Source organism: Malus domestica, chromosome 06 (assembly GCF_042453785.1).
Source record: "Malus domestica chromosome 06, GDT2T_hap1".
Taxonomy (NCBI): Eukaryota; Viridiplantae; Streptophyta; class Magnoliopsida; order Rosales; family Rosaceae; genus Malus; species Malus domestica.
In genome coordinates, this window is record NC_091666.1 from 31,238,507 (window position 1) to 31,259,459 (window position 20,953).

Here is a 20,953-nt window from a genome sequence, read left to right on the forward strand (position 1 = left end):
CTCTTTCTCTTTCTCTCTCTCTTCCTCTCTATGTTTTCCGCACTTGCTGGTCACCAACCTCTCTTAAACCACATTGCGTCCCTTTGTTTTAGAGTGGTGTTATTCTCAGCCCAATGTCATCTTTCCACCCACCTTTTAATGAATTTTTTAATTACAAATTTGTCCGTTGGCAAAAAGACTGATAAGGACATTAATTATCTTGTTTTGCTTAATTTAAAAAAAGAAAAAAAGAAAAAGGTTGGGCGTGGGAGACAACCTTAAACCCTAACTCATATTTCATCTCCTTTCATTTAGAGAAAGTAAAAAAATATCAATGGACTTATAAGATGACTTTTTCATTGAACAGGTGAAAGATGACGCTTCTACAGAAGAGATAGAAGATTATGTTTCCATTGAAAATGTAGAAGAATAATTTGTGTGTAGGTCATTTGAATTTGTCCATCATATTTTTTAAATTTGTCGTTGTCGAATTCTTTTGAATTTGGATACCTCTATCGTTTTCATTTGAATTTGCAGACCATAGTGGTTTTTATTTACATATTATTTGTTATATTTTTTAAGAGACAATTTTATAATTTCATATGTATGTATATATTAAAGGTTATTTTGGGAATAATAGAGGGTGGGGAAATAGCATTTTAATTTTTGTAACATTTTAAGGTGAGTGGGAAAATAAGACAATGGGGTGGGTCTAGTAGCTCTCTTGTTTTATTATATACTAGCATATGGGCACACAAAGTGTGTGAGAAATTTTTTTATTTTTGTTTTTGATATAGAAGGAGAGAAGGATAGAGGAAGAGAGTGATAGAAAATGTGGGAGTGGGAAATGTTTTTTATTTATTTATTTAATTAATTAGAGATATATTAGAATTACATGTAGGTGAGGTTTTGAAAAAAAACAGCAAAATTTGGTTGTATGAAATTACATTTCTACCCCATATTTCTTATACATTTTCTGTTTTAATTGGAGGGTTAAATTGGTAATTTCATAAGGTTTTGGTTGACCATGAGTGTTTTATTAATTAGTAGAGATAAGAGCTTAATTTATCCTTTTTTTTGTCGAATAGTTTATCTTAATTAGTTAGTGTAATCAAAATTAGGATAGATAATTATCTCAGATTTGATTCTTCCGGCTTACCCGGATAATTATCTAAGATACGAAATCGGAAACGGTTAGAGGTAATTAAGTAAAAATCTTGAAAGTTTAGTCTTCAAGTGTTGACATAGTTATGATTGGTGAGTGAAATGTGAAGCAGCTTGTTATGGGTGTGATGGCTTGTGAGTTTTGACCACTGACTTGGATTCTAAGTTTACCTGCACTACGTACCTCAACAAACTTCAGTACAAACTACAAACAAAATATTTCTTCTTATCCCAAGCCTTGAGTTTCTCCGATCCCAATCTTTTACTGTATATTCAAAACCAAACTTATGTGTTGCCTAACAAGAACTTATCTGATCACTTTGGTTGTAAATTAGGCTTTTTGTTGATTGTTTACAGAATTTATTGAAAAATAAATCCTAATTGTTTTTTCTTAATTATTTTTCTTATACTTGATACTTGTTTTTTTCTTAGATGTTAATTTTTTTCTAGAGTATACATTTACACGGGAGTATTTTTTTTTCTACCATTTTAATTAATTGGCTCATTTGCAAATAATGTCTTGCTACAATGGCAGAAAACAATGTTATCTATGCACCCTAGTACGGGTTCGATCCTACCGATCCTCTCTCCCTACCAACTGACAATTTATGGAAAATTATGATGAAACTTGTAACACCAAAGAGAAAGGCTCGCAATTATTAATTTTTTTAAAAAGGAAGATTTGGCATTATAATAATAGAGATAGATAAATTAAGTTTATTTACTTTTATTCTGTTATACTTTGAAAATAAGAGTAGACATATTTTCATTGCGCTACCTTCTACCATATTATGTTTGTTTATTTTATTTTTTTGTAAGTATCTTCTATCATGCTCAGTTTATTGCAAAGTTTTAACTAAAACCATCAAAAGTTATTCTATGAGCTCTAAAAAAAAGTTGTACTCCAATGATATTCTCTAGAGAGTCATAATTACTATGAATTAATAATTAGCCAATATGAATTAATTATTTATTTAAAATGATATTAAAACAGTTAACATTAATTATAGAGAGCGCGATAATTATAACGAGCCAGAATGAACTTCTTTCTCCCTGTCTATATTTAGAAGCTGTTAGATGAATCTCTATATTAAGAGGTGAATAAGAAGCATGATTGGAGTTGATTTTTTTTTAATCCACCCTAAATTCCAGTTAGGAGCTCATGGAGCTCATTAGAGATGCTCTAAGGGATGCTACCGAATTTATTAGATGGACAGGTTTGGGCATCTAAAATTTAGAAAATCCATTCTCCCATAGAAATCCTTTTTACTTTTAGTTTCTTTAGGTTGTGAATCATGTAATGTAAAATTTTTTTCTTCTCAAAATATAATTAATTTATGAAGTGTCAATCGCATTATTTTTTGTTTATTGATTGTCTCTAACTTCTAATTCTTATGCTCCAACGTCTATATTTATCTAGAATTTGAATGGAGGTTTGGAATTATTTTTTGTATCTCTATCTTTTTATCAATAATTATGTTTATGAGATTTGGAGACTTTCTTCAAAAAAGTAAAGACGTCTCTTAAACCAAATGATGATGTCATTTGTTCTGGTTTCTTATGCTTAGTTATTTATATGTTTTACGTTATCCAATGAAAAAAAAATTGAAGCGATCACCGTATTTTTCCTGAAACTGGAGAAGTGATCACCTTGTGCAAAAAATAAAAATAAAAAAGCATAACAAAGGCCAAAATCATTAGCCCTAAAAAAAGAAAAACAAAAGCATAAGAACAATTGAACAAAGATCAAAACCATTGGCCCTCAAAAATATTATAACACTACGTCACAATGAATTTGGAGCTAGTAAGTGACCCTTTTTTCCCCAAACGATAGAGGGTTCATAGTTTTTTTTTTTTAATTAAAGTTTTAAATATCATTAATCTAAACAACCCAGTCGAACGGAGCTTAACACAAATGTTAACTTTACTCTTGACCTCTGTATAAAATAGTTAGTTAGTTTACTTAGGACAACGACAAATCCCATTAGTTATATTACAATAATTTGAACATTTTATGCAAGTGTGGGAGGGTGGACAAAAGAATCTTGAATGCAAGAGTAAATGCTAGACACACAAAATCAAACATGTCACTGGATTGAATTTGTAGGATCTTAAATTTTTAAAGTGCTCAGAAAGTGTTATTATGAATTTGTTTTCAAATCTTACAATTTATGGTTCTAATTGGGCGATAAGTTTACTTGAGGTCAGCTATTATTTTGAGGTGATAAGATGACAATGGGTGAGTTCACGAGTTTGTATTATTTTTCAGGTTAATTTTGGAGTTCCAATGCATTTTAAGTGAATTTAGAAGGGATGGGACGGTTTAAAGTGGTGCCACGAGTCAAGCAACAATTGCACCTCCACAAGGATGCGGTTCGTCGGCATAAGCGTGGGATAAATCCCCGCATTCTTTCTTCTTCGTTGAACAGCACGAAGAACAAGGGTAAAAAATAAAAAATAAAAAATAAAAAATAAAAAATAAAAAAAATCCTTCAATCTTCCGAAACTCATAAGTTTCAATTCAAGAATCCGATTGACGAACAGTTTTTGCCTACATGCTCAATGAATCACCCGTTGTTCTTAGGTAAATTTTGAAGATTATTATTTAGGTTTGAACAATTCATTCAGGTTGAAATTTTTAATTAATTAGGGTCAGTTTTATACAAGAGAGTGTTGCAGAGTGACAGAATGATATCGATGAAAGAGTTCAAATATTTTGCATCTATTTTTTTGGGGATAATTTGATTGCAGTCTCTAATCCTTAACATTATTTGATTAAAACCTTAATAGTATTCAAAGTTTGATCAAGGTCCATTGACTTTGAACACCTCATTATATTACTATCAATATTTATATTTTTATAGTTTTGACATTAATTGTTTGATATTTTATGAGATTTATAATCCTATAAATTTAAAATCCCTCATTATAATACTATTAAAAACGGTTACAATAAAAAAATTCAAACATTTTAATTGAATAAATGGATAAAAACTATGTAAAAATAAGAAATAATAAATGGCAAAAGAATGTATCCATAGTGTTAAAAAAATTGGTACATTTCACATATAACAAAGTGGTACATTAATAAAGAAGAATGCGTACATTATAAATAAATTAGGGTACAAATAAAAAATTAAAAATTATGAGTACAAATGAATTTTTAAAAATATAGATGCTAAAAGAAATTAATAAATTGGTACAAAATAAAAATAAAAAGAAAATACTACAAATTTAAAAAAAATGTTGCAAATTAAAAGTGAGTACAAACTAAAAATATAAATTTATGATACAAAGTTTAGGCATAAAACATAAATATACCATATGTAATTTTTCTATCATTGATTAAATATACAATGTCACGTAATGGTATACACATGGGTACAAACACAAATAAAACTTTAAAAAATATGGGCACAAAAAGAAACTAATATATGGGTACAAATTAAAAATAAAAAGAAAATTGGTACAAATTAAAAAATATTTGCAAATTAAAAATTAGTAACTAAAAATAAAAATATATGATAAAAAATTTAGCCATAAATATAAATATACTAATTGTAACATTTTTAACAATAAAGGAATATATTTAAAAATAAAAATATTTTATTATTCAAATAATTAATGATGTTATTAATACCCAATGACCTTGATCAAAAATTGAAAATAAATAGGATTTTAATCAATGGAGTAACAAAAAGAATGATGTAAACCTAATTTTCCCATTTTTTATGTGGTTTTTCTATGGCTTCTAGCTTGGATTGATACGTGTCTACAAACTTAATTCTCCTTAATTTTGTTTGTCATTAACTTAACACGTATTAATTAATGATAAAGACCGTATACAAAATGTGTGCAGTAGGTTTGTTGATTTTGATATCAATCTTATTTGAATCCGATGTAATTAGTAGAATATGAATTAATTGGCAGGAAAACTAATGAAAATGACTTGAAAATTTTGAGTTTTAATGATAAAGACAAAATAAAGGGTAAAATGAATAGTACCAGGATTGACTTTTTCGTGTAAAAATGTGGTTTTTCGTTAAAGTAAACAGTGCCGATAGCTTTTCGTTTAAGTTCCCTTAATTGGCATGTTGTATTCGATAATTGATAAATCTTTCTTTTCATACTTTTTTTTGTCAATATTGTATGTATTTAAAGATAATGAGTTCTCCACTATCGTTTCTCCAAAAAAAAAATAATAATAATAATGAGTTTTTCATGTTATGAATACTAATACGATTTACTTATTATTGAAAAAACTATAAAAGGTAGATAAAACACAATATAAGAATAAGATTTATATATATATATTCGATTATAATGGATATGATCCATCCCTATCATATATGAATTTAGAAGTTAAATCTAATAATATGAACTATCTCTGAATATGATAACTCAATTGATAAACGAATCGAATATGAATTCGAGTAAACCCATCCATATACGATCCGATTACATGTAGGCACAAAACTAATATAATAATGTTATTTAAAATTGCCACATCAGCTGACATACTCTTAAATAGAGATGCAACATATCATTGTGTGTGAAATTCCTGTGTTTTAGAGTGTATTGGCAATGTCAATCTTATGCACTGTTCTAAAACTCTCCCCCAATTCGTTCTATCATGGGACAGGTAGGGTTTTACACTAAGCAAGTAAACTATCTTTATCTAACTGAGTTATCTGCCATGTGAGACATAGAAGGATTATCTCATTAACTTATTCAATCTGGAAGAAGTTTAGACAGAACGATCAGGCTATTTCAGTAGTTTTAATCTAGTGCTGCTTAAGCTACGCCTAGGTACTAGGTGACTAATTACCACCTCAATTAAGCCCTAGGTGTTTGAAAATTAAGAATGGACGCCTATACCTGCTTAGGCACCCGCTTAATCCATTTAGGCACCCATCTAGACCCGCATAGACACCCACTTAGGTCGCAACTCTTACTTAGACAAAAAATAAATTACTTGTATTTGAATACATTATAAGATACTTGTTGAATACTTGGATGAACACTCATTATGTTTTGGTTCCATGTTTTCAATATGTTCTAATAGTTTCTAAGCCTTATGTCTATTTATTTTTCAATTTATGTATCTTGATATTATTATATATTTTTAAGTATAAACAAGCATTTATGTATATGATATTATAATAAGTTTACTTAAATTCGCCTAATCCATCTAGGTTCAGCCTAGGCGCTAGGCCCTAGTCTGTCGCCCGACTAGTGCCTAACATCTTTTAGAACCTTGTTCTTATGTGTCTAAATAACATTGTTTATTTTGAAAAATGAATAAATGAATTGATTATATTACACCTAGTTGGTTCATGTGAAAACGTGAAGGTAAAAGATTTCCACATCAATGCAATGAGAGATCTTGCAATGACTTATATTGCCAATTAGTGGTATGGCAGAACCTCAACTTTCTTCTTGGTATTAGAGAATCACCGTCCTGAGGGACGACAAGAACTATGAACTGTATTTTTTCTTCATATTCTCACAATTCATAAGATGCTAAGTGATTCTGTTTTCGCATTTTAAAAAAGAATATTAAACAGATTAAATTGTCATGTATTTTGTTCCTGCTTGTTTTCCTTTACCCCAACTTCCGTTCTTCTCCTTGCTGCCACCGATTCTAGCTATGGCTAGGGTTGGTGGTAGCCCATTGCTCCTCTTGTTTTCCTTTTCTTTCCTTTTGTTCCTACTTATTTTTTCCTCTACCTTTTTGTAGGTTCGACCATACCCTCATCTCTCTAGTGCCTTTGGTTTCACTTCACCAACTCCCCCTTTTTTCATTTACTTTTCCCTCCACCTCCTTAATTTCCAACACTCCACATCCTACCCTTTCCAATTGGCTCACTCCTCCATTAATCTCACACTCTAGATCGAGTTCCACTAATCAACACCGTGAACGCGAATCTTTGCGATTCCCGTTTAAGAGGAAGATGTGTAGAGCTTCGGATTTTATTGATGCTCGGGTGTTTTCACCACCTTGTTGCCTCTACTTGGCCTTGTTGCCTCTGTTGCTTATGGGTTGTTTCCTGCGAGCTTCATTCGATTCTTGGTGCCGATTTTCTCTGTGCTCTTTGGAGGTTGTTGAAGTCTTCTTCTTATCCACTTTGGGGGCTTGATTTCAGGCCGCTGGTTTGAGTTTTGTGGTCCTTCTGATGGCAGCAGCAGCAGAGGATGCAAGCTATTAGGATTTTTTCTGTTTTTCTGTTGGGCTTGGTTTCATTGTACTTTGGAGGTCCATAATTTTGTTGTTGTGTTTGTATTGCCTCTCTCTTATAAATCTGTGTTGTTGGTAATGTTATTACCTTTTTACCAAAAAAAAAAGTAATAATAAAGACAATACTGCAGTTTATTACTCATTATTTCATTAAGGAATTAAACCATATAGTAGGACGTGACATGAAACATTTTTCTGTGGGGTTGGTATTCTCTTGTCTATTTCCACAACTTGGTAAGACGAATAATCAACTCGGAATCAACCACAACTATATAGCCAAGTGTGTCACTGGCATTAGCTAGGACAAGAGCCTGGGGATTGACTTGGATATTCTGTAGCTAGAAAGGGTCAAGGAACATACATGGATATCTCTATGGGAGTGGGGGTGACCTTGGTTTTGGGAGGCTTGCCGCTATTGGGGTTGCTCTTGTGGTGGTGGAATGAGCTTTGGTACGTGCTTCCTCTCAAACTTCAACATTCGACTACTGGTGCTAAGTTGCCGCCTGGCCACATGGGACTTCCTCTTGTGGGTGAATTACTCACATTCTTGTGGTACTTCAAAGTTCTTCGTCGTCCAGATGATTTTATCAATGCTAAACGAGCAAAGTATGTTTTATTTCCTTCAGTTTTTTTAGTACAGCTACTACGGTTTTGTTTGGGGGAAGTGTATTAATTCATTTACTCTTAGTTTTAAAATTTGTAATCTTATAGTTTTTGTTGACAAGTGTTTATCATATTCAAGTACCAATTGGATTACACATCTTCATTTAGAGGCACACTTTGTGGAACAAGTCTCTTCTATTTAAATTGACATTCAAATATATAGAACATATTTCGGAAGTTATTTAAAGATTTGACACAGAATATCAAAGATTGAAACAAAATAAGAATTATAACCTTTAAAAGAGGTACTAAAAAATCAAGTTTGAAGCAGTGTTGACCGGTGGTTAATTAGGATAAATTGATCTAAAAGTTGGTAAAAAACAGAAATGGTCATAAATAACTTGTTTTGAGAATTAGTGTTTCTGAAGTAGAATTCACAGTTTCATCTTCGACCATGGATTTTAGTAACTATTCGGTGTTAAATTATTTCTTGTTTTGTGGTAAAAGTCTTCTATGAAATTGGTATATATCAATATCGTACAAAATGGTTGACACTCTTTGTCATGCACATATTAAATGATCAGGTATGGTGATGGAATAGGATTGTACAGAACCTACCTCTTTGGATCACCGTCCATCATAGCATGTTTCCCAACAGTCAACAAGTTTGTATTCCAATCAGACGACACCTTCATCCTAGAATGGCCTAGCGTTGATCTTATGGGTCACACTTCTCTGGTGGCAGTTCATGGGAAGTCCCATGCAAGGCTCAGAGGTTACGTCACAAATGTTATTAACCAGCCGGACGCTCTTCGGCGGATTGCCCAGGTAGTCCAACCACGCATCACAGCTGCACTCGAGTCATGGGCTCAGAAGGGCAGAGTCAAAGCTTATGACGAAACTAAGAAGGTGACGTTTGAAAATATTGGAAAACTATTTGTAAGTTTGGAGCCTGGACCTCTCCTGGATACCATTGATAACTTGTTTGGAGGATTGATCAAAGGAGTTAGAGCTCAACCATTGAACATTCCTGGAACTGCCTTTCACCATGCTCGTCAGGTCCGTAAAACTCATTTCACCGCAAAGTCAATTTAAAGCTTTTAAATTCCAACACTACAAGAAAAAATAAAGCATCAGTGGCCATATATATAGGTCATATATATGATGTGCCTATAAGCACCATACGTCATCCTGTTGCATGGACTATATGTGTCCGTTGAGTAAGTAGGCACAGATGGTTTCTTACAGACACATCTGTTGTGCTAGGATAGCACCAAACCCTTGTGGAACCAACTCAAGCTAACCCACAGGAAATATATCAAATAAAATGCAAGAACAAAATATTAAAGACACCAAGATTTTAACGAGGTTCCTCAACAGTCAGTGTAACTGGAGTACGTCCTCGGAGCAGTAGGAGCTCACCCAAGAATCCACTATCAACCAAATGGGAGTTTACAAAGTGTTGGCAATCTCACAACCCAAATAACCCAATAACTCACACTCCAAAGAAACAAATAGAGAAAGAAATATAGTGATTAATTTCTTCTCTATACAAAGCTCAAAGCTATTACAACAATAACACTTTGATGGAGTGAGAATTATCCAATGAAAGGAACAACAACCCCTTCTCTGAAAATGGTACTGTAGCAGTACCTTCTTTCTCTCCCTCTCTTCTCTTCGGCTCTCTCAATTTTCTGCACTCTATTTTCTTCTCTTCTATCCCACTCTTACTTCTCATTACAACCAAAACTTATTATTCAAAACCTCAACCGTGACTTCCCATGGACCAAGACAAAAAACCTTTTCCCTATTTTCCTCCCCAAAACAAGGAAAGGTGTTGTCCACCTTTGGTTTGTTTAATCTAAAGTATATGGCCACTTGGCCACATAATCCAACAACATCATCCCGTTCCATACATATATACGGTCATTGATACTTTTTTCTTGAACTTGCATGCATGTGGTATGATTGATTCCATCAAGTTTCATTAATAAATTTGTATATATGCATGTGGATGAATTTCTGCAGTGTAGGAAGAATCTTGAGGCCATTTTCAGTCTGGAGCTGGAGAAAAAGAAGAGCCAAAAACTAATGACAAATGATCTCATGGATGGGCTTATGCAAATTAAAGATGAGGAAGGTAATAAACTAAGTGACCAAGAGGTGGTAGATAACATCGTTAGCCTTGTTGTAGGTGGATATGCATCTACTTCCATTGCATCAATGTGGGCTATATATTATTTAGCCAAGCACCCTACTGTCCTTAAAAAGCTTCAGGTATGAACAACCCGTATTCTGGTTGATAACATGCTAATAATAATCAAAACAAAGAAAGTAAGGCCATCTCCAACCGAAGGGGCTACGTTTAGCCCCTGTTCAGATTATATAGCCATGTAAAAAATTATATTTTAATGAATAGTGTCAGACTATATCTATATACAATCTCTAACCGAAGGGGTCTATTTTTTAGTCCCCTCATTAATTTATATTTTAAGATTGTTCTTTAATTTTATCGGTTAATTGAATTAAACTACTATATTAAATTGAGGTTTTCAGACATATTTTGAGGGTCACTTGTCACTAAATATTGTTTTAAGTTTCATGTTATTAAATATTTTAATTTTACTTGCATGTTAACAACTTAAACATTAAAATGAGGTAGTATAGTATAAAAGGGTGAACATAATGTGAGAAATGGTGTAGAAATGACTTAGGTATTTATAGGAAAAAAAATTAGAATTTTAATTTTTTTTAATTTCATCTTTAAAAAATAAATAAATAAAAGGCTATATGATGTCAGCTAGCAGCACAGTTGGGCCCAACTATCAGGGCTAACTAGCTGGCTATGTTTGCCCAGCCCTCTGCCCATTTGGCTATATTTTGGCCTGATGGGTCCCAAATTTTTTTTGCTCAGCCCTTCATTAGAAATAGGTTTTCTGTCAAAACAGGCTATGTTTTAGCCTATAGCCATTTGGCTGGCTTGGTTGGAGATGACCTAAGTTTCTTTAATAATCAATGGCTTCTTCAATAATCAATGGCTTGTTCGGTATTTTCTTAGATTTAATTTTCCGGTTTGAAATTAATGGGTAATTAAGTAATTATTTTTCTATTTATCATTTTTTTTAAATAAAAAGAATACGAAACAAACTCTTAAGTTATTTTGATAACTTGACGTTCTAATTTGGATTTACATATAGGAGGAGAATATGGCTATAAAGAAGAACAAGAAAGGGGATTTTATTTCAAATGAAGATGTTTCAAAACTGAAATACACAAAGAAGGTATATACTGTCTATAATGAAGAAAGTTTATGTTTCATCATAAAATCAAATGACAATACGGGGAATAGTCTAGCCTCTTATAAGTCCTTGCAAAGTTTCTCTTTTCACCAATGTGAAACTCTTTTACCTCACATCCTCACACGCCCCCTTATGTGTGACAAATTTCCAAGCCAAACATGTGGACAACACGAGCTGGGTGACATGGACCACATGTGATCGTACGTTGGGTGTTACACGTGGGCCAACTTGCTATGATACCATGAAGGAAGTTGAGATTCCACCACAAAACCAATTAACAGTATGAAAAGTAGCCCAACCTCTTATAAACCCTTGCAAAGTTTCTCATTCACCGATGTGAAACTCTTTCATCTTCACATCCTTACACATAAATTTACCAACTTATGTGTAAACATTTCCCGGAAGAAAAAGAATTCGTATTATTAATCGTTACAAAATTAACTCAAGCCAAACATTTTGCACTTTGCATTCAGGTGGTCGAAGAAACAATAAGAATCGCCACATTGCAGCTTTTATTTTCCGAACGGCTGTCAAGGAAGCTGAGTATAAAGGTACGTATAGGATACATCATACATACACCATATATATATGTTGGCATCCTGCTGCAAACTTAGGGTTTAGGAGTTCAAATCAAATGCGTGGTTGGTGTACTTGAACTGTTTCCAATATTGGATGTGTCGTTTTGCAGTCCGTTAATTGCACCGTGTAATTGTAGCTAATCAAGTTAGTAAATCCATGCAGGATATAAAATACCCAAGGATTGGAAAGTGATTCTTTGGCTTCGATACCTCCACACAAATCCAGAGAATTTTGATGATCCTATGTGCTTTAATCCAGACAGATGGAATGTAAGCCTTTATTTCTACATGACATAATGAATAGGTCCATTTGGATATATGCTTCTTTAAAATTAGGGAACTTTAACGAAAATTTTCCACTACTGTTCACTTTAACGAAAAACCATATTTTTACATTAAAAAGTCAATCCTGATACTATTCACTTTACCCTTTATTTTGTTATTATCGTTAAAACTCAAAGTTTTCATACATTTTCATTAGTTTTCCTTTAAAATTCTACTTTCATTTCTATTAAAAGCACATACAAAAATTTCAATCAAAATGCAAGTTTTTTTTGAAAAACTTCTTCAATAAATGCTTCAAAAGCTTATTTAAATACTTTTAACTTTTTATGTCAAACGTTGATAGAAACATTTTTGGTGATCTGAAATCGTTTTTAACTATTTATAAGTACTTCCAAATAGACACCCTTTAGTTAAAATAACTATTTATCTATTGAATGAATGTATTTTCACTGCTCAAGAACCAGCTAAGCCCGGAATGTACGAAGTTTTTGGTGGTGGATCAAGAATATGTGCAGGAAACATGCTTGTTAGAATACAACTTGCAATCTTGTTACATCATTTGTCAACAGGATACAAGTAAGGAGGAAACCATCTCAACTATTATCATTATTAAATATATTATCAGTATGCATTTTCTAATGAACTTTACGTACTTCAATTTTCAGATGGGAATTGATCAATCCAGATGCAGAGATGATTTATCTGCCACATCCAAAACCAATTGATGGGGTTGATATCACCATTAACAAAATTTAGAAATCCTCGATAGGCTTCATATATAGTTTGTTCTCCCTCATTTTTCCCATGACAATGTCTTAACTAGGTGGCCACCTTTGAACCCTATAAAAAATTAAGCAAAAGAAAAATGAAATCTCTATTAGTTCTTCTAATAAAAACAAATCCTGGCTTCTTAATTTAAGAACTGTCTAAGCCGAACTGTCTACGCCCTAAATGATATTTGGATGTAGTTTTGTGATTTAATTCCTTCAAGAATCTGATAAGATGGTTGGAACTATTGGTTTGTTCTCTTCTTAAATATTGTTGATCTTTGAATTCTATCATGCAACAAAAAGTAGATTAATTATAGGGAAAGTAGATTGATTATAATTGTTGGAACTTTTGGTTTGTTCTTTTCTACCACATTAGCATCCATTTCATGATAAATGGGGTTATTTTTATGAACTTATAGGTTTAATTATACTAACATCTCTTGAAGTTTATCGTGTTTTTATAAAATTCTCACATTTGAAACATTAAACTAAAACTCATGAGGTTTTAATTCACTTTCACGTAACCCCTTTATTAGGACTGACATCATCTTAAAATATTTTTTTGAAGACAAATTTGCCCTCATTATTAATTACTTTAAAAAAATTAAAAAAAAAGCCTTTTAAAAATAAATATAATAATAACCAATTTAAGAAAATACATTTTAAAAATAATTATTAATTACTGAAGAACTCTTAGACCGCCCTTGGCACATTGTGAAGACGGAGAGGATCCCATCGTACAATCTACGATTGATCGTGATGACACTAGTGGCGTGTACGACGGACACTCATGCCGGGTTTTTGGAAGTGCTAGAGGAATTGGACTTATGGTGGTGGTGATCCACATAAGGCAGTGAGGGAGACGATTTTGGATTGGAATGTAGAGATGAACTCTTAATTTCATGGTGAATTTTAATAGGTGATTAGTCTTTAAAAAAAAAAAAAGGAAGATAAAGTGAATATCTTGGCTAGCCAATTTACGTTAATAATCACGATGCTCTCTTAAAAATCTCATGAGAGAGAGAGAGTGTGTGTGTGTGTTTTGGTGGTTGCAAAATTTGGGGGATGGTTGCTAGGAAAAAAATATTAGGAGGAGGATAAGAAGATGCACGACAAGGAGATGCCTATGTGTTTTTTTTTCTTCTCGTTTTTTCTCTTTATTCAAAAAGGTTTTTGTCTATACATATACTTGATTCTCTTACCATCTTGAAGGGATTTTTTTGAGCCAAACTCAACGCTTTGTTTTCGAAATATTACTAAAGAGTTGGTTTAGTATGTTTAATTATCTTTTTTTCCCCTATGTTTAATTATCTTAAACTCTGATTTTTTTTTGTAAGTTGTGAACTTCATTTTAATGTAAAGAAATTATCTAAATTTCGTTACCTTTTTATCTCTTTGATTTATCAAAATGATTTTCGCTTTCGTACTGCTTAAAACTAAATTATTTTAGTCCCCTTAGTAGCCTTACGTTTTATTGAGAATGTAGTGCTATAGTGTTGGGTTGTAACACTATAATATTGCGTCACTAATAGGGCGTGACACTGCTACGTGCTCATTTTTGGGACGTGACATAACTTTGATGTAAATCTTATTTGAATCTGATGTAATTTGTAGGATAGGAATTGACATTTTCTATTCGATAATCGATAAAAATTCAAATCTATTAATCCGTTAACTTAACAAATTGAACATGAATTTGAGTTGATAAAATTGGATAGTATCTAGCATAACATAATATAAATCTTTCTTTTCATACTTCTTTTGGTCAATACTGTACGAATTTAAGAGGATCTTTTTTATTTTTTTTATTTTTTTTATCAATAATGAAGGATTTCATTTCATAAGAGAGCAAATTATACAATTTGAATGAAGAGACAAGGAAGCAAACAACAATGGCAAACAAGCACTCATACACCTCTAACTGGGATGGTCGTTCTCCAACAGAGAGATGAACCACCACCAGGAAAAGCTTGCCGCCTACTATTCTTGGGAATCATACATTCCTGTCATCCACATCGTCTACCAAAATCGACTCTAGCCGGAGGAGCCTCTTCAATCCAAGTCCTGAGTTCATCCAAAATGCCATCCACCGCAGTCTAGGCGTCCATCTCTAGAAGTATATAGTTAAAACCCAACTCATAAGAAAATCGAAGTCCATCCCTAGCAGCAATCAATTCAACCGCACGAGGAGAAAGGAAGCTCTGCGTTTGATTTGTTAAAACAGCCATTACCACATTACCAACCCCTGATCATCCCGAATGATCACCCCAATACCTCGGACTCCCCCCCCCCCCCCTCCCGCTGCGCAGAACCATCCACGTTAACTTTCAACACTCTTAACGTCGGTGGCTGCCAGGAAACATGAGTTGTAGCCCTATTGTTGTCGTTGCAATCCGATCCATACACCAGACGAAACTCTTCCAACAATTGCCTTGCACGTGCAGCAACCTCCCAAGAATGACATTGATTGTTTTAAAAAACGTTTCCATTTCTTTTATTGCAAATTGCCCAACAAACCGCTGCAAACAAATCGAGTTCCTCCCTCGTGACCAACACCATGGCTTTCCAAATCTTGAAGAACGACTGAACCTTCCATTCCCTGCTCGCCTCCCACCAACTAAATTCCTTCCAAATCTCAATCACCTCCCCACAACCCCATAACGCACGAAGAGTCTTCTCCACTTTCTCTTCACATCGTCCACACCACGGTGAAGGATTAATCTTTTTTTGGGAAAGATACTGCCACAATGGATAATTTCCTTCAAAAATCTCCAGACAAAATGCTTAACTTTGTCAGGTATAGATACAGCCCATACACATTTCCATAGAGAACCACCAGTCGTACTCGACGAGCCTTCCATTCCATTTGACAGACTTCTGATCATTCGAGCCAATCGATATCCACTACGCACCCTATACTTCCCATTCATCTCATAATGCCAAATTTGGATATCTTGCACCTCACCGTGAGTCAACGCAATCCGCAATATAGCTTCCACATCCCTCTCCCAAAAACCGGCATTAAGCATCTCCCTATAATTATTCCATTCTCTATCAGTAGTAATAAGATCACAAACTCTCAAACTCAAACATAGGCAGCAGTAATAAGATCACAAACTCTCAAACTCAAACATAGGTGGCGTAGTGACTGTGAACCCCATTTCATTAGGCACCCATTTATCATCATATACCAACACATGCATCATGTCATTATCTATGCGCCATTGCAATCCAGCTTTCAGAAGGTCTTTCCCCCACACCACTGATCACCAAGCGTACGTATGATGGCCTTGTTCCAATTCCCGCATTCAAAAAAGAATCATTCGGAAAGTATCTCGCTGACAGCATGCGACTCACCAAGGATGTCGGATTAATGAACAGTCTCCAACATTGTTTTGCTAATAAACTCTGATTGAAACTTTCCAACTCTCGAAATCCCAACCCACCATCCGCTTTGCTCGTACATAACGGCTCCCATTTCATCCAATGAATCCCACGCCCATTTTTCGCTTTTTTCCCACCAAAATTTCGCTGAACGAGCGTGGATTTCCTTTGCAACATCCTTTGGCATCCGAAAGCAGTTCATAGAATAAGTGGGTAACACTTGAAGTATCGCCTTGATCAATACCTCTTTTCCTGCACGCGAAAGGCGTTTTTCCTTCCAACCACCTATCCATTTCAAGATTCGATCCTTTGTAGCTCTGAACACTTGCTTCCTTCCCCTACCAACCGCTGTCGGCAATCCCAAATACCGTTCATGACAGGTTACCCATAGAATTTCCTGCCTTGCCGCAACCATTGCCTTAACATCCTCTCCAGAATTCGGACTAAGAGTGAATGCCGAATTATTGCTTCAAGGCATATATATTCATTAGGCTATTTTTCAAACTTTATTCGCCTCCACAACAGTGTTCAAATGAGATTTGAATAAGCTTTGTAGATACTATGAATTCTAGTCTTACACTTCTTGTTTGTCAAAGCTTTGCACATTGTAAGATAAATTCCAAACTAGCTTTATTATTGTTTTTTTTTTCAAGCTACTTATGTTGTGCTATGAGAATAAACAATTGTGAAAGAAAGCAAGTGTTTGGTAAAGTATAGTGCTAAAAATGCTCTTAACAAAAAAAGACGAGGGTAGGATTGTCAATATGAAAGTTTTGTTAATTGGTACTGTTCACCTGCCTAAAAAAAAGTGCTTTTTAAGAAGCATGTGTAGAGTTACTTCTGCTTTCTGCTGTATCGGATCCATAATTTTAAAGAAAAAAAAAACTTTTTTATTTCATTTACCTATCACAATTAAGGCCCTAACATTTTTAAGAAGTTGCTTTTAAAAATAAAAAAAATATATTTAAGCAAATCCCCAGCTCATAGAAATCTATACCTTTAAAAGAGGTACGAAAAAATCGAGTTCAAAGAAGTGTTGATAGGTGATGAATTAGGAGGATAAATGATCTAAAATTTAGTCCCTCAAAAAACAGTCATAAATAACTTGCTTATTAAGATTTAGTGTGAATCCACATTTACATCTCCATGGACTATGAATGTTAGTAACTATTCGGCGTTTAATCAATTCTTGTTTTGTGGTAAAAGTCGTCTATGAAATTGGTATATGTCTCAATATCGTGCAAAATGGTTGACACCCTTTGTCATGCACATATTAAATGATCAGGTATGGTGATGGAGTAGGATTGTACAGAACCTACCTCTTTGGATCACCGTCCATCATAGCATCTTTCCCAACACTTAACAAATTTGTATTCCAATCAGACACACCTTCATCCTAGAATGGCCTTACGTTGATCTTATGGGTCACACTTCTCTGGTGGCAGTTCATGGGAAGTCCCATGCCAGGCTCAGAGGTTACGTCACAAAGGCTATTAATCAGCCGGACGCTCTCCGGCGGATTGCCCATCTAGTCCAACCACGCATCATAGCTACACTCGATTCATGGGCTCAGAAGGGCAAAATTTAAAGCTTTTGACGAAACTAAGGCCTGGTTTGGTACTGAGGTGATTATGAGAAAAGTGGGTATCAAAAAAAGCTGGAAGCTTTTTTGTGTTTGATAAACATTCAGCTTCAGCTTTTTTGCACAGTTTTGGGTCAAAAAAAGCCAAAAACACAAAGCTGTAAAACCCAGCTTTAAAAAACCGGCTTTTTTCACGTTTGTTTTACATAAAAGTTTACCAAACACTATAATACTGTTTTTTTTTTCTTCTTCAAAAGCACTTTTACAAAAAAGTTTACAAAACACTCTGCTGCTTCATTTCATAGCTGCTTATTCTCACAGCACAGCAAAAGTAGTTTGTTTTCAAAGCACAACAATACCAAACCAGTCCTAAGAAGATGACGTTTGAAAATATTGGAAAACTATATGGAAGTTTGGAGCCTGGACCTCTCCTAGATACCATTGATAACTTGTTTGAAGGATTGATGAAAGGATATAGAGCTCAACCATTAAACATTCTTGGAACTGCCCTTCACCATGCTCGTCAGGTCCTTAATTAATCTTAACTGATTTCACCGCAAAAATCAATTGAAAGTATTTAAATTCCGACACTACATGCAAGAAAAAAAATCAAGCATCAATGATCAGATATATCCGCTAGACACGATGATGTGTCTAAAAAGACCATATGTGTCCATTGAGTTATGAGGCACATATAGTTTCCTATAGATACGTCATCATGTTTCATGGAATATATGTGTATGTTGAGTTATTAGACACGTCATTTTGTTTGATACATATATATGGTCGTTGATACTTTTCTCTTGTACTGCATGCATTTGGTATGATTGATTCAAGTTTCATTAATGAATTTTATATATGTATATATGCATGTGGATGAATTTCTGCAGTGTAGGAAGAAGCTTGAGGCCATTGTCAGGCTGGAGCTGGAGAAGAAGAAGAGCCAAAAACTAGTGACAAATGATCTCATGGATGGGCTTATGCAAATTAAAGATGAGGAAGTAATAAACTAAGTGACCAAGAGGTGGTAGATAACATCGTCAGCCTTGTTGTAGGTGGATATGCATCTACTTCCATTGCGTCAATGTGTGCTATATATTATTTAGCCAAGCACCCTACTGTCCTAAAAAAGCTTCAGGTACGATTACGAACACCCCGTATTCTAGTTGATAACATACTAATAATAATCAAAACAAAGAAAGTTAGTTTCTCAATAATCAATGGCTTGTTTGGTATTCTTCAGAGACTCAGTTTTTGTATTTGAAATTAAGAAATTGGTTTAAAAAAAGATACCAAACAAACCCTAAGTTATTTTGATAATCTTGACATTCTAATTTGGACTTACATACAGGAGGATAATATGGCTATAAAGAAGAACAAGAAAGGGGATTTTATTACAAGTGAAGATGTTTCAAAAATGAAATACACAAACAAGGTACATATTGTCTATAATAAAGTTGAGGTTCCAACATAAAATCAATTAACAATGTGAGGAATAGCCCAACCTCTTATAAGTCCTTGCAAGGTTTTTTTTTTTCACTGATGTGGAACTTTTTACCTTCATATCGTCACACGCCCTCTCACGTGTGACAAGTTTTCAAGCCAAATACGTGAACAACATGAATTGGGTGATGTAGAGCACGTGTGAGCATTGAGCTTTGCATGTGGGTCAACCTGCTTTGATACGATGAAAGAACTTGAGGTTCTATACTATAAAACCAATAATTGGCAATATGGGGAGTAGCGCAACCTCTTATAAGCCCCTGCAAGATTTCTCTTTTACCTTCACTTCCTCAGATATAAATGAAGTGTAAACATTTCTGGAAAGAAAAAGAGGCCATATTATTAATCGTTACAAAATTAACTCAAGCCAAACATTATGCACTTTGCTTTCAGGTGGTCGAAGAAACAATAAGAATGGCCAAGTTTCAGCTTTTATTTTCCGAACGGCTGTCAGGGAAGCTGAGTATAAAGGTACGTACAGGATACATGCACCATGTGTGTTGGCATGTTGCTGCAAATTTAGGGTTTAGGAGTTCAAATCAAATGCATGGTTGGTGTACTTGAACTGTTTCTAATATTGGATGTGCTAGTTTGCAGTCCCGTAATTGCACATTGTAATTGTAGCTAATCAAGTTGGTAAATCCATGCAGGATATAAAATACCCAAGGGTTGGAAAGTGATTCTTTGGCTTTGATATCTCCACACAAATCCAGAGAATTTTGATGATCCTATGTGCTTTAATCCAGACAGATGGAATGTAAGCCTATATTTCTCTATGACATAATGAATAGGTCTGTTTGGAGGTACTTCTTTAAAAAACACTTATATTAAACACTTCTATAGAAGCATATAAATAAATTTGAACAAAATGCAAGTATTTCTTAAAAAACTTCTTCCAAAAAGAGCTTTAAGAGTTTTTTATAACTTTTTATGTCAAACATCGCTAGAAACGTTTTTGGTGTTTTGAAATTGTTTTTAGCTATTTTATAAGTACTTTCAAACATACCCTTTTGTTAAAATTATCATTTATCTATTGAATCAATATATTTTCACTGCTCAGAAACCAGCTAAGCCCGGAACATATGAAGCTTTTGGTGGTGGAAAAAGAATATGTGCTGGAAACATGCTTGTTAGAATACAACTTGCAATCTTGTTACATCATTTGTCAACAGGATACAAGTAAGGAGGAAACAATCTCAACTCTTATGATTATTAAATATGTATCAATATGCATTTTCTAATGAACATTATGTACTTGAATTTTTCAGATGGGAATTGGTCAATCCAGATGCAGAGATGAGTTATCTGGCAGATCCAAAACCAGTGGATGGGGTTGATATCACCATTAAAGAGATTTAGAAATCCATTTTTCTGCACTTTCTTGGTCTGGCTTTTCGATTCAAGACTATGGAGTTCTCAGGTTCTGTTCTAATTTTCTTCATCAGATATGTTTGATTAAATGTGGCAGTGAACATCTTTCTGCAACTTTCTTGGTTTTAGGCCGAAGCCATTACTAAATGTTTGTTTTGAAGGATTCAATGACCAGTGTCATTCCTTCTAATTGTGTT

General features: G+C 33.9%; 2 pseudogenes; both read left to right on the forward strand.

Moving 5' to 3' along the window:
- The first annotated feature begins 7,719 nt into the window (after nucleotides 1-7,719).
- Nucleotides 7,720-13,019, forward strand: LOC103438157 (ent-kaurenoic acid oxidase 2-like; annotated as a pseudogene).
- Nucleotides 13,020-17,577: 4,558 nt separating this feature from the next.
- Nucleotides 17,578-20,744, forward strand: LOC114825499 (ent-kaurenoic acid oxidase 2-like; annotated as a pseudogene).
- Nucleotides 20,745-20,953: the final 209 nt, after the last annotated feature.